We start from the raw sequence: 12,385 nt of genomic DNA, 5'->3' as shown, positions 1-12,385 counted from the left end.
TAGCTTTAAAAATTGTTTGGTCATATCACTACAATGTCTGCAGTGAGGCAGATTATAGTGATGTCTAGCACTGGGGCATCATGCCACAGACATGTAGCATGATGTCCCACCCAGTCACATTATCCTGACACCAGGCCGACTAATCCTAACATTAACCTCTTAAGGCTGAGCCCCTATTGAGGTAGATGTTAGTACCATTGATATAAGTCTTTGGCCGGGATTCGAACCCGCGACCCCCCCCCCCCCCCGCCCGCATCCAAGGTGGACACTTTACTTGAGCGGTCAAATATGGAGAAAAAAAAACATTTGCATTGTTTACTTTCAAGATTAACGATTTAACATTAAACTTTTATGTTCTTATATAATTTTATCAAGAGTGTTGCATAGTTGGACCAGGATACAGTGATATCAGAGAGGATTCTTCAAGTCTTGTACATGTAGCTGTTTCAGTTTTCTTGGGGTTCACTTTTGTACCGTTGACATTACTTAGTTCAGTCTTGAACCAGACCACTTATTATCAACTAAGTCTTGTTCCAGTCTCAAGGCAGGGATGTGGGTGGTGAGTGGTGAGAGAACAATGGATACCAAACATAATGCATGGAGATCAAGCCATTGGCTCTAATGCCAGTGTGCAATTTTTCTTTTTCTAGAGAATTTTGTCAGCGCTTTTAACGTTTGTATACACTCTGCCTACGTTTGTGCAAAATAAATTTGTGCATACATTCTGTCTGTGCGAGTACACGATTTCAGCATTCGGAACCAGGTACGTGGAACTTAACAGCTCGCGTCCGGGGTTTAACCGGTTACATTTATTTTATACGGTAGCATTTACAAATCACTAAACGGTGCACGTGCATGTAACCAACACAATCATTTAATTTGTTCTTGGCAATTAAAATTGTTGCTGCAGATTAAACTCTACTGTCCCTATATGGTGCGCAACGGATGATTAAGATAAGGTTTATCGGTAACCCACTTTCGGGGTGTTTAGGGGGCAGGAGCCAGTTTTTATGTACAAATTTAATACCGCAATCAGCGACCTAGTATAAAAAGCATAAAAAATCAAATACATACCTATATTAAAACAAAGCATAAGAATAGTATTCACTTGACCAGAGAAGTCAATGGCAGTTCATAGCAGAAGAAGTTTATGTACCCCAACCCCTATTTTATACATGCATTTTTCACATCCAAAGGCCATTTTTGACAGCATGTGGTGCTCATAGTGCAAACGCAAGCTCTTTCCCTGGATGAAAATTTTGAAAAACATTGTCTGCTAAATAGTTTGATGCAATTCAGAATAGTTGTCATCCATGCCGTTTTTGAGATACTCTACTTGCCTTGAACCCACGTGTCTACTTCTATGTGAGGCTAGCTCTTCTTCCTAGCCAACTATTGGTATTTCACTATCAACATACTGCAGATCAACTATGGAAAGTGTACATGCCTGACATCAATTTCAAGAACAACACAAGCCCGAAACACCTAGTTCACAGATAGATTCATATCTATAAATAGTAAACAATAATAGCTGAAAAAGTCATACCATAGTCTTAAGTTAAGGAATTTGCCAGGGGCCAATTTACAAAACTGGACCCTGCCACCTTAACAGAAGAGAAAAAAATGCCCGACCCGTGTGATTCAGAGTACATACATGTGCACCGGTTTGCAATTTGTAAATACTTATGTGTAATTTGATAACCGGATAAAACCAGGTCGCGAGCTATAGGTTCCGCGTGCCTGGTTTAGAATGTTCACTTTTACGCCTTCTTAAAGTCAAAATTATTTTATTTTCTAAAACTTAAACATCTGTCTATACGGAAAATGAATTAGTGCTATGAACTCTTTTCATTTGAATGTCCTTTGTGCTGGTCATTAGTGTATACGGAAAATGAATTCGTGCAGTGAACTATATTCATTTGGATGTCCTTTGTGCTGGTCAGATATACATTAACGGAGTTATCTATATATTTAATTTGAAGTTTATTCTCATATAGCCATACACATTATAAATCTTCATTTAGTTTCCTCCCAACGTTGCTAACATTATGAAGATTCCAGCACTTAAGACCTGACTGCTCTGCTCCAATCTGCGTTTTAATTAAGATTTATAGATGATACTATCAGCGTCGTTTCCGTAGCGTTTTAATTAAGATTTTCAGATGATAGTATCAGCGTCGTTTCCGTAGCGTTTTGATTAAGATTTTCAGATGATAGTATCAGCGTCGTTTCCGTAGCGTTTTTGCATCAGATACGCACTCGAGCATAATGGCTAAGTAATTTAGCCTGCAAAAAGTACCTCAAGATTTCGAGTTTGCATTTTTATATTTTACCAAGACATACCTTCTCTCGAAATTTAATTATCTCGAACGTCTGAGACAGTATGCCGAATATTATATATATTAATTCGAAAAATCGATACTAATATTTGAGATGCTAACTCGACATTTTGAAATAATAACTCGAACGTTTGTGACACTGACTCGAAATTACAGGTTACTGTTCAAAGGATAAATTGATCCATCTGGCGTTAGGGCTGCTTCCTGTATACGGTCTGTAAATTTGTATATCGAATCATATGGCCTTAGGGATACTTCCTATACACGGATTGGAGATTAACTTATCAATCCATCTGGCCTTAGGGATACTTCGTATATACGGACTGTAGATTTGCTTATCGATCTGACTGGCCTTATGAGTAGTTTCCATACATGGATTGTATATTTGATTATCGATCCGACTGACCTTAGGGATACTTCCTATACACGGACTGTAGATTTGATTATCGACCCATCTGGCCTTAGGGGTACTTCCCATACAGGGATTGTAGATTTTCTTATCGATCTGACTGGCCTTAGAGATACTTCCTATATACGGATTGTAGATTTGCTAATCGATCTGACTGGCCTTATGGGTAGTTTCCATACACGAATTGTACATTTGATTATCGATCTGACTGGCTTTAGGGATGCTTCCTATATAAGGACTGTAGATTTGCTTGTAGTTCCATTTGGCCTTAGAAGATACTTCCTATACACAGATTGTAGATTGCTTATCGATCTGACTGGCCTTATGTGTAGTTTCCATACACGAATTGTACATTCGATTGTCGATCTGACTGGCCTTAGGGATACTTCCTATACGCGGACTGTAGATTTGATTATCGACTCATCTGGCCTTAGGGATACTTTCTATATACGGACTGTAGATTTGCTTTTCAATCCATCTGGCATTATGGATAATTCCTATATACGGACTGTAGATTTGAGTATCGATCTATCTGGCTTAGGAATGCTTCCTATAAGCGGACTGTTGATATTTGCCTCTCGATCTGACAAGCCTTAGGGATACTTCCTACACACGGACTGTTGATTTGCTTATCGATCTGACTGGCCTCAGGGATACTTCCTATACACGGACTATTGATTTGCTTATCGATCTGACAGGCCTTAGGGATACTTCCTACACAAGGACTATTGATTTGCTTATCGATCTGACAGGCCTTAGGGATACTTCCTATATGCGAACTGTAGATTTGTTTAAAGATCCATCTGGCCTTAGGGATACTTCCTATACACGGACTGTAAATTGGTAGTAGTACTAATTATTCCATATCTTTTCCAGATGCAAACAGTATTAGCTTAGGCACACCGGGGTTACTAATATACATTTGGATTGTTTGGTATGTATGTTTTATATATATATATATATATATATATATATATATATATATATATATATATATATATATATATATATATATATATATATATCAGTGGATACGTGTTTTACAATCATCCGAGGGCTCATGTTTGAAATCAACATGAACAGCTGTTGTGTATCAATGTGAATCTTGTGAAAGAGAACTTGTGTTTTAATTATTTACACAATCTGATATATGACACGGCTGCTGTTGTTTTGCTGGATCTGTTACATTTCGTAATTAAAGAGTAATACACCTGTGCGTGACGACTGCTGGAGAGAGATTCCGATTTCACTCCACTTGTGCCGAAGCATAGCGCAACTAAAATATTGCCCGACTCTCTCTCTCTCTCTCTCTCTCTCCGGGGCGATCAACATGTTTGTGGAATCTAATTCACAATTTTATTGATCTTGGACGAGTTCTCAGTCTTGAAAAAAAATAGTGTGATTGTTGAAATCTTATGCCTTTTTTGAAATTGCGATCGCGTAAAATTAAATTCTCATTCACGTGTATTTACTCTATATTACTTTGCAGTGACTACTGTTTTTCAAACGCTGTAAGATTCGGTGTATGCTGTTGGAGCGAAACCCTTGTGCCATATTTAAAGGTTATGAATTACTTTGATACATGTCTAGAATCACAGAAAACTCCCCTTGTAATTCGGAACTGAATCGATTGCAACAGAAACTGAAATCGTTTTCTTGAAATGTTTCCCATTGTTAAGGGGATCCATTTGAAATAGGTTTCAATCTGTGTGACAGGTTTATGGAATAAAATCAAACAAATGTCAAAATTATTAATCAATCGAAGATCAATTTTAATAATAATACGTGAATCAATAAATCAATCAATCATATTGAAAAACATATGTTCTCTATACCGTGTGTGTCCCTAGTACAAGTGCAACTCAATACCCAATATAATACGAAACATGTATATTCATTCAATTAATTCACTAATTGAACTTCCTTGCTCAGTTCTGATAATCCTTATAATGATTGATAATATGCTAATTACATAAATAATATGCTAATTACATAAATAATATGCTAATTACATAATTGGTTTGATGATACTGTCCGAGCAGTACACTTTTTGTTTCAAAAGCCCATGTACTGAAACGAAATCATTTGGTCAACTCTAGCAAAAACAATAAGCGTAACAGAACGTGTAAACTTACATGTCGCTTTTGCCTCAGGCATAAAAACCTTCCAACTAATGTGAAAGAAAATACATTTATCTAACTAAACAAAGACATAGACAAGGAAATAATAAAATGATTGTTATTTGTTATTGGCTGTAGTGTATAGTCGTTGAAACTTCAACTACAAGACGACGATTTATTGGATTTGTTATCTCGATCTGAAACGATACATCCTATATTAACACGCTCAATACAATGATAATTACAATGGCAATGGCATTGACAAATTCGTTATTACACTCATATGAGGCAAACTATTACTATCTCACTTTGCGTACGTGTACATCAGTCATGGACGATATCATTTTTTTTCTTTCTCACAGCAACTACAATCTGACTCGTTATCACAGTCAATCAATACCACATTGGAATATGAACAAGTTTAAACTTAAATACGTGGCTGACATAATTGGAAAGACAGGATATAAATTACTATAAATAGACTGGATATAAATTACTATAAATAGACAGGATATAAATTACTATAAATAGACAGGGTATAAATTACTATAAATAGATAGGATATAAATTACTATAAATAGACAGGATCTAAATTAATATAAATAGACAGGATATAAATTGCTATAAATAGAACACATTAAAATGTAGTAAACTCGTTATTGGAAATTAATGACATTTTGCTCAGCTAATATCAAGCATTTTAGAGAGATTTTTTAAAACGCCAACTTTCTCAGAATTAAATAATTCTTTAAACTTTGGTGCAGTTTGTCTGATACAAAAGTGTTTGGGTAGTAGTCGCTTTCTTTATTCTCTGAAATAACTACATTCAGGAGATGGTGAAATTCGTCACCAACGCAGTTTTGTATGGAAACATTGCAGAACCTTTCATGCCTAGGCGAATTTTCCCGTCGTCCCTTCTCTATAGGTAAATAATAATTTAATGTTGGAAATGTTATAAAATTTGCATTATACAATTTTAACCAGTCATCTAATTAATTAATATTTTAATTTTAATTTTGTTGCAGGCGTTATACATGTATAAGCTTATGTCGAACTAGTAATGGATGATTCCCATATTTGTATTAACCGATCATGAAGGATGTCTTTAAATATTGTGTCTAAATAGGATTTATTGGGAATATTTTGATTATCCCCCAAGAAAAGAAACAGAAAAACACTATGACCTTTTTCCAGATTAAAATCCAATCTAAACTTTACATACAAGCATGAATCTATGCAGCTTGGTTTGTCGTTGTCTGTGAGATTTCTCATAAATCACTCCACATTCTATCCAGGCTGGAGAAAGCTCATCACTCGCTATTGATCACAGTAAGTAACGTTTCCACAGGATACTATCTGTGTAGACTTTTAAAAACGTTATTATATCTGGAAATGGAATTCATGAACGCACCCGCTAAGCGATAGCATAAATTGCAATATTCATGAGATCGTACTCTTTGCAAATGCAATATATATATATATATATATATATATATATATATATATATATATATATATATATATATATATATATATATATATATATATATATATATATATTGAGAGACAGACATAAATTGTCTTACATGAATACTCATTTTAAATTACAAAATGAACAAAAAATTATCCTATTGGACCAAACTGCAGAATACTGTTATAAAATGGCTTTAAGATACATTCAAATGCCTTTGTCGTTTCGGCTTTATTTTTCATTTCGTTCTGACCTGATTTTTGAAGTCATGAAGGTTTATTGCACGAGTTACACACACACACACACACACACACACACACACACACACACACACACACACACACACATATATATATATATATATATATATATATATATATATATATATATATATATATATATATATATATATATATACGATGCTAATGGTGTATCACTTTAACCATGTAGTAACGTGATGCCACGATGATATAAGATATTCCACAAATTGAACACAGTTTCTTTGTACAGTGTGCCAAAACCAAGTTCTATGAACTTTGCTTCCTAGCTGTGCTAAGTTAAGAGCACACTAAACCTGATATCTTAGCTGTTACAAGTGTTGCACTCAGGATTTTAGTAAATAAACTATGGATAAATATAAAGATTGATGTTTGTATACATTCCACAGGCCACTAGTAACCATGGAGTAGCAATACGGATAATTTATTCCGGAATTACATCGAATATGTAATGCAGCTGCGGACTACTTCCAGGCTGGAACAAATATCAAAATATTCATGTTCAGTGAACATTGCAAATGCGTTGTCATAGTTCTTGGATCCCTTCTTTTCAGTTGTTCAAATCTTTTATAAATCTGATCTAATTTTATAGCCTCTCTGCTTTGACTGAAAACAATGCTATAGTAACCTATTTAAAAGCTAAGCTAATTAAGCTGTTGAAACATCTGGTAATGTTGCAGACAACAGAGTTGATGTTCTTATTTAACATTATAAGGGTGGGGCGGGGTGGGTGGGTTACGCAATCATATATTACCTAAGAGCAGGGTTGTACGAGACTGGATATATATCTAGTACACGGTCATTTGTACAAGACTGAATATGTATCTGGTATGCAGTCATTTCTACAAGACAGTATATAAATCTGGTAGACTAAATATAAAACTGGTACACAGTCATTTGTACAAGACTGAATATAAATCTGGTAGACAATCATTTACACAAGACTGACTGTATATAAATATGGTACACGGACATTTGTACAAGACTGAATATAAATATGGTACACGGACATTTGTACAAGACTGTATATAAATATGGTACACGGACATTTGTACACGACTGAATATAAATATGGTACACGGTGATTTGTACAAGACTGAATATAAATATGGTACACGGACATTTGTACAAGACTGAATATAAATCATGTAAACAATCATTTGTACAATGTTGGTATGTGAGAAAGCTTGTCAATAGGTTCTCGCGGGTTAAGTGGTTCTTCCCGGGGTCTTCCAAGGCGCTTCCTCCACCAGATTTACTGGCCGCCATGTGTAGCCTATTATGTGCAGAAAAAGGACGTTAAACATACAAACAAACAAGTAGCCATATTCGTTGAAAATAGTGTTGTACACAAGTCACGTGCATTTCAACTTGATACGGCATGTTTACATCCCTTTGGCAAGAGATACATTCTGCTTTCTGACGTTTCCCCAATACAAGATGCCAAAATCCATCTTCAGGGAAATTCTCCACATATTTTTTCCGTTACAATTTCATCACCTCTATAAGGAAAACCTCCGCTCGATTTTCATTACAATTTTATCGCTTTTAAGGAGAAATCTTCCACTCACTTTTCATTACAATTTCATCGCCTCTTTCGATAAATAGGTGTGATGGATTTATTTAATTACTGATACACATACAATGTCTTAATAAGGGAAAGAAAATTTTAGATTTTTTTAAAAAGTGGGACTCGGTGTCTGGGTTACAAGGCAAGCGTAACACACGTATATGCGGTGTAACTTCGTTGGTAACAACAAAACCCCTATGAGCCTTGACTGTGCTACGTGCTTCAATTTGTTTCTTAAAAGAAAAGGAATCCGAGAGAGGAGCTAATGAATCAGACTAGCTGGGGAATATTCAACCATATTCGGAATATCTAATGCTTTTTGAGTAATGAAACTGAATGGCAATATTAGGTGACTGTTAGAAGACCAAATCATGGTTCGGACTGAATAGTCCGTTGCATAATAAAGACCCAATCAAGATTCGGATTGAACAGCCCAATATATTATCAAGACCAAATCGGGATTCATCGGACTTTATAGTCCTTTACATTATGGAGACCAATATCGCGATTTTGGACTGAACAAATCATTATGTTATAAAGACCAAATAATTATTAGGACTGAATAGTCCATTATCTTATAAAGATCAAAGCATTATTAGGACTGAATAGTCCATTATCTTATAAAGATCAAAGCATTATTAGGACTGAATAGTCTATTATCTTATAAAGATCAAAGCATTATTAGGAATGAATAGTCCATTATCTTATAAAGATCAAAGCATTATTAGGACTGAATAGTCTATTATCTTATAAAGCTCAAAGCATTAATCGGATTAAAAACATTACACTTTTAAGAACAAATTATAGTTTGGCTTGAATTGTCAGTTACATTACAAAGACACCATGATTCGGACTGAATATAGTGATTCGGACTGAGTAGTCCGTTACATTATAAAGACCAAATCGTGATTCAGACTGAGTAGTCCGTTACATTATAAAGACACAATCGTCATTCAGGCTGAATAGTCTGTTACATTATAAAAAAAAAAACCGAATCGTGATGCGGACTGAATAGTCCGTTACATTATAATGACCCAATCGTGATTCGGACTGAATAGTCCGTCACATTATAATGACTCAATCGTGATTCGGACTGAATAGTCCATCACATTATAAAGATCCAGTCGTGATTCAGGCTGAATAGTCCTTTATAGTATAAATACCTAATCGTGATTCAGGCTGAATAGTCCGTTACATTATAAAGACCCAATTGTAATTCAGACTGAAAAGTCCTTTACATTATAAAGACCCAATCGTGGTTCGGACTGACAAGTCCATTACATTATAAAGACCCAATCGTGATTCAGGCTGAAAAGTCCTTTATATTATAAACACCCAATCGTGATTCAGGCTGAATAGTCCTTTTTAGTATAAATACCTAATCGTGATTCTGGCTGAATAGTCCGTTACATTATAAAGACAATTGTAATTCGGACTGAAAAGTCCTTTATATTATAAAGACCCAATCGTGATTCGGACTGAGTGGTCCATTACATTACAAAGACCCAATCGTGATTCAGGCTGAAAAGTCTTGTACATTATAAAGACCCAATTGTAATTCGGACTGAATAGTTCGTTACATTATAAAGACCCAATCGTGATTCGGACTGAATAGTCCGTATTGGCTACTTAGCAGTAATACCAAAACATTCTTCTATTAAAAAAAAGTTTCCACAAGGTTCGCAATGAATCTCAGCGTGCAATGTAGTACAACAGTTCTTTTGTGCTCTGGATGTATAAAACACATTGAAACACGTGCGTATAACACAATACGATAGTTACGTTGCTTTTGGTGATGTATAAACGCTTTGAAGTAATGAATATAACATAATCATTATTAGTTAAGTCATCTATTGAGGAAATAGGAATGTTTCTATAGCGTACATATTATGTCAAAGGACTCTTAATTTAACACTTTGCTTGAAGGATGAAATATTAGCAATTCAAATTTCTGAATTTATCTTTTAGTGCAAATTAATTTAGGAGTCCCTTGAAACAAGTTCCCTGTTGAGATAAACATGACTATTTCAGGAGGATTTTATATGTTATTCCTTTTTTGTAATTTCTGAAGCCTGCGGAAAATTCAACGCAAAATGAATTGTAGTCAAACTAAAAAGTTTATCTAAATTGAAACATTTCAATTTGAGGAAGCAAATTTGAGACGTTTCCTAAAAGAGGGACCCTGAATTTGGGTATATCGTCGATAGTAGAGCAACCACTGCCTTTAATGGTAGATGCGATGCATCTCAGTGACTTCAAAATAAAATTAGAACTATTATCCGGTTAGTGACTGTGCTAAGAGCCACATTGTCTTCTTGAAAGGTAGGGAATCAAAAATGGAGCCACTGACTGGTTTAAAGATTAGGAATCAAACATGAAGCCAGTCATTTGTTTCATTTTGGGGTTTTACTACGCACAAAAATAAACCGCTCCGGTGGCCTAGTGGTTAGAGCGTCCGCCTCGAATGCGGAAAGTTGTGGGTTCGATCCACGGCTCAGTCATACCAAAGACTTACAAAATTGGTACTAACAGATGCCTCGCTTGGCTCTCAGCATTAAGAGGTTAGTGTTAGGACTGGTCGGTCTGGTGTCAGGATAATGTGACTGGGTGGGACATCATGCTAGACATCACTATAAACTGCCACACTGCAGACATCGTAGCGATATGACTGAAAAATTGTTAAAGCTACGTTAAAAATCCAAAATCACACACACACACACACACACACACTCATATGGAAAACGTTCGTCTCTTTCCGATGCGAGTCGAATTACCTCTACCCTTTGCAAGAGACTGGAGGTAATCGTAGTGATAATTTTCAGATTGGTAAGTTTTTTAGTGACCAACATTTGGCTTGATGTGAGAAGAAACGAGTCATGTGACACTCGACGACGTTTCAACAATCAGTGTTATTCCTGCTAATTTGCAACTAAAAAATTGAAGAAATCATCCATGTTCAATGGTATGCAACTATTGCTTGCGGTATTCTGACATTGTGATGCTGTTATGACGTAATAACAACTACGGGTTTGAGGGAAGTTAAAAATGCCCATTATGTACATCCGAAGTTGTTTTTTTTTCTTCTCTTTTTTTCTTGACTACGATAGAAAAGGCAGAGGATGTTCCGATTGGTGTAATGTTAGGCAAATCACATTTAATGTAAATGTATGTCTCAATAAGAAACACATAATAAAAAATAACAAATTTTACAATCTCCGGTCCACGAGCCCATATATATATATATATATATATATATATATATATATATATATATATATATATATATATATATATATATATATATATATATATATATGAAAATGTTACACTCTATGACGCGATTCATCGCTGTCTGTGATTTTTGGAAATCTAACATGTAAATTCATATCAGCCTCTCGGGAAAGGAAAGAATTTCGCGCAAAATTATTTACGAAGGGAATCAGTTCTTTAGGGACAGCAGCGCAAGGTTTCAAATCACGGTACATTGCTGAGGACGGGCAATCCAGCCAGTCTTTCTGCATGAAGGAAATGTTGTCCATTCTGCAGTGTATTCATTTATTTAAATAAATGCACTATTTAGAGGTGAACTATTCAAGTGAATATTATCGACCACATCAATGATTATGTATGGCAAAGTCTTTGTCGGCTAAATCTTTAATCACACGGATATTCTGCCAGTAAATCCTGGTACTTCCGTATCTTGCCGGATTCAGTCAAGTTCACAAATGTGATCTGCCCGCAGCACCAATTCTTCTAAGTCAAGACCATCGAAATTTGGATTGTGCTACGGACTTTATTCTTCGTTTGAAACGAGAAAACGGAAGCAATCTCTGTTGAGAGAGAGAGAGAGAGTTGCAAGAATTATCTATTTCGGAATATGATTAAAAACGCAGAGCAAGCGCAAACTTCGGAGTCCGTTAAAGGCTTTGAACTGAGCTTGCTAGATCTAATTCCCACACTCTGGCGATTTACGTTTGGATTGTCATATTCGATCTCAGAGAACCTTGTGTTTAACAAGTCCACTGATTTTAAGAATACTGGTCTACGAAATGTGCTCACGTGCAATCTATTGTCTTGTACGACCTTCTTATTTACTGGAAAAAAATAATTTTAAATGATGTATTCACATCTTACGTCTATGTAATGCAAAAGAAACAGATAACGAAGTCAGTTTCTTAGTTACTTATGTTTTAAAGTA

General features: G+C 35.3%; 1 protein-coding gene across 1 annotated transcript in view; it reads left to right on the top strand.

Annotated features, from left to right (window-relative positions):
- LOC149789678 (dipeptidyl peptidase 4-like) overlaps positions 1-12,385 on the top strand; it is a 255,050-nt gene that overhangs the window by 73,232 nt on the left and 169,433 nt on the right. The gene's annotated exons all lie outside the window — the stretch shown is intronic.

The sequence above is a fragment of the Sinohyriopsis cumingii genome, chromosome 10, assembly GCF_028554795.1.
Source record: "Sinohyriopsis cumingii isolate HCF-2022 chromosome 10, ASM2855479v2, whole genome shotgun sequence".
Lineage (NCBI taxonomy): Eukaryota > Metazoa > Mollusca > Bivalvia > Unionida > Unionidae > Sinohyriopsis > Sinohyriopsis cumingii.
This window is presented reverse-complemented; position numbering and strand designations above follow the sequence as displayed.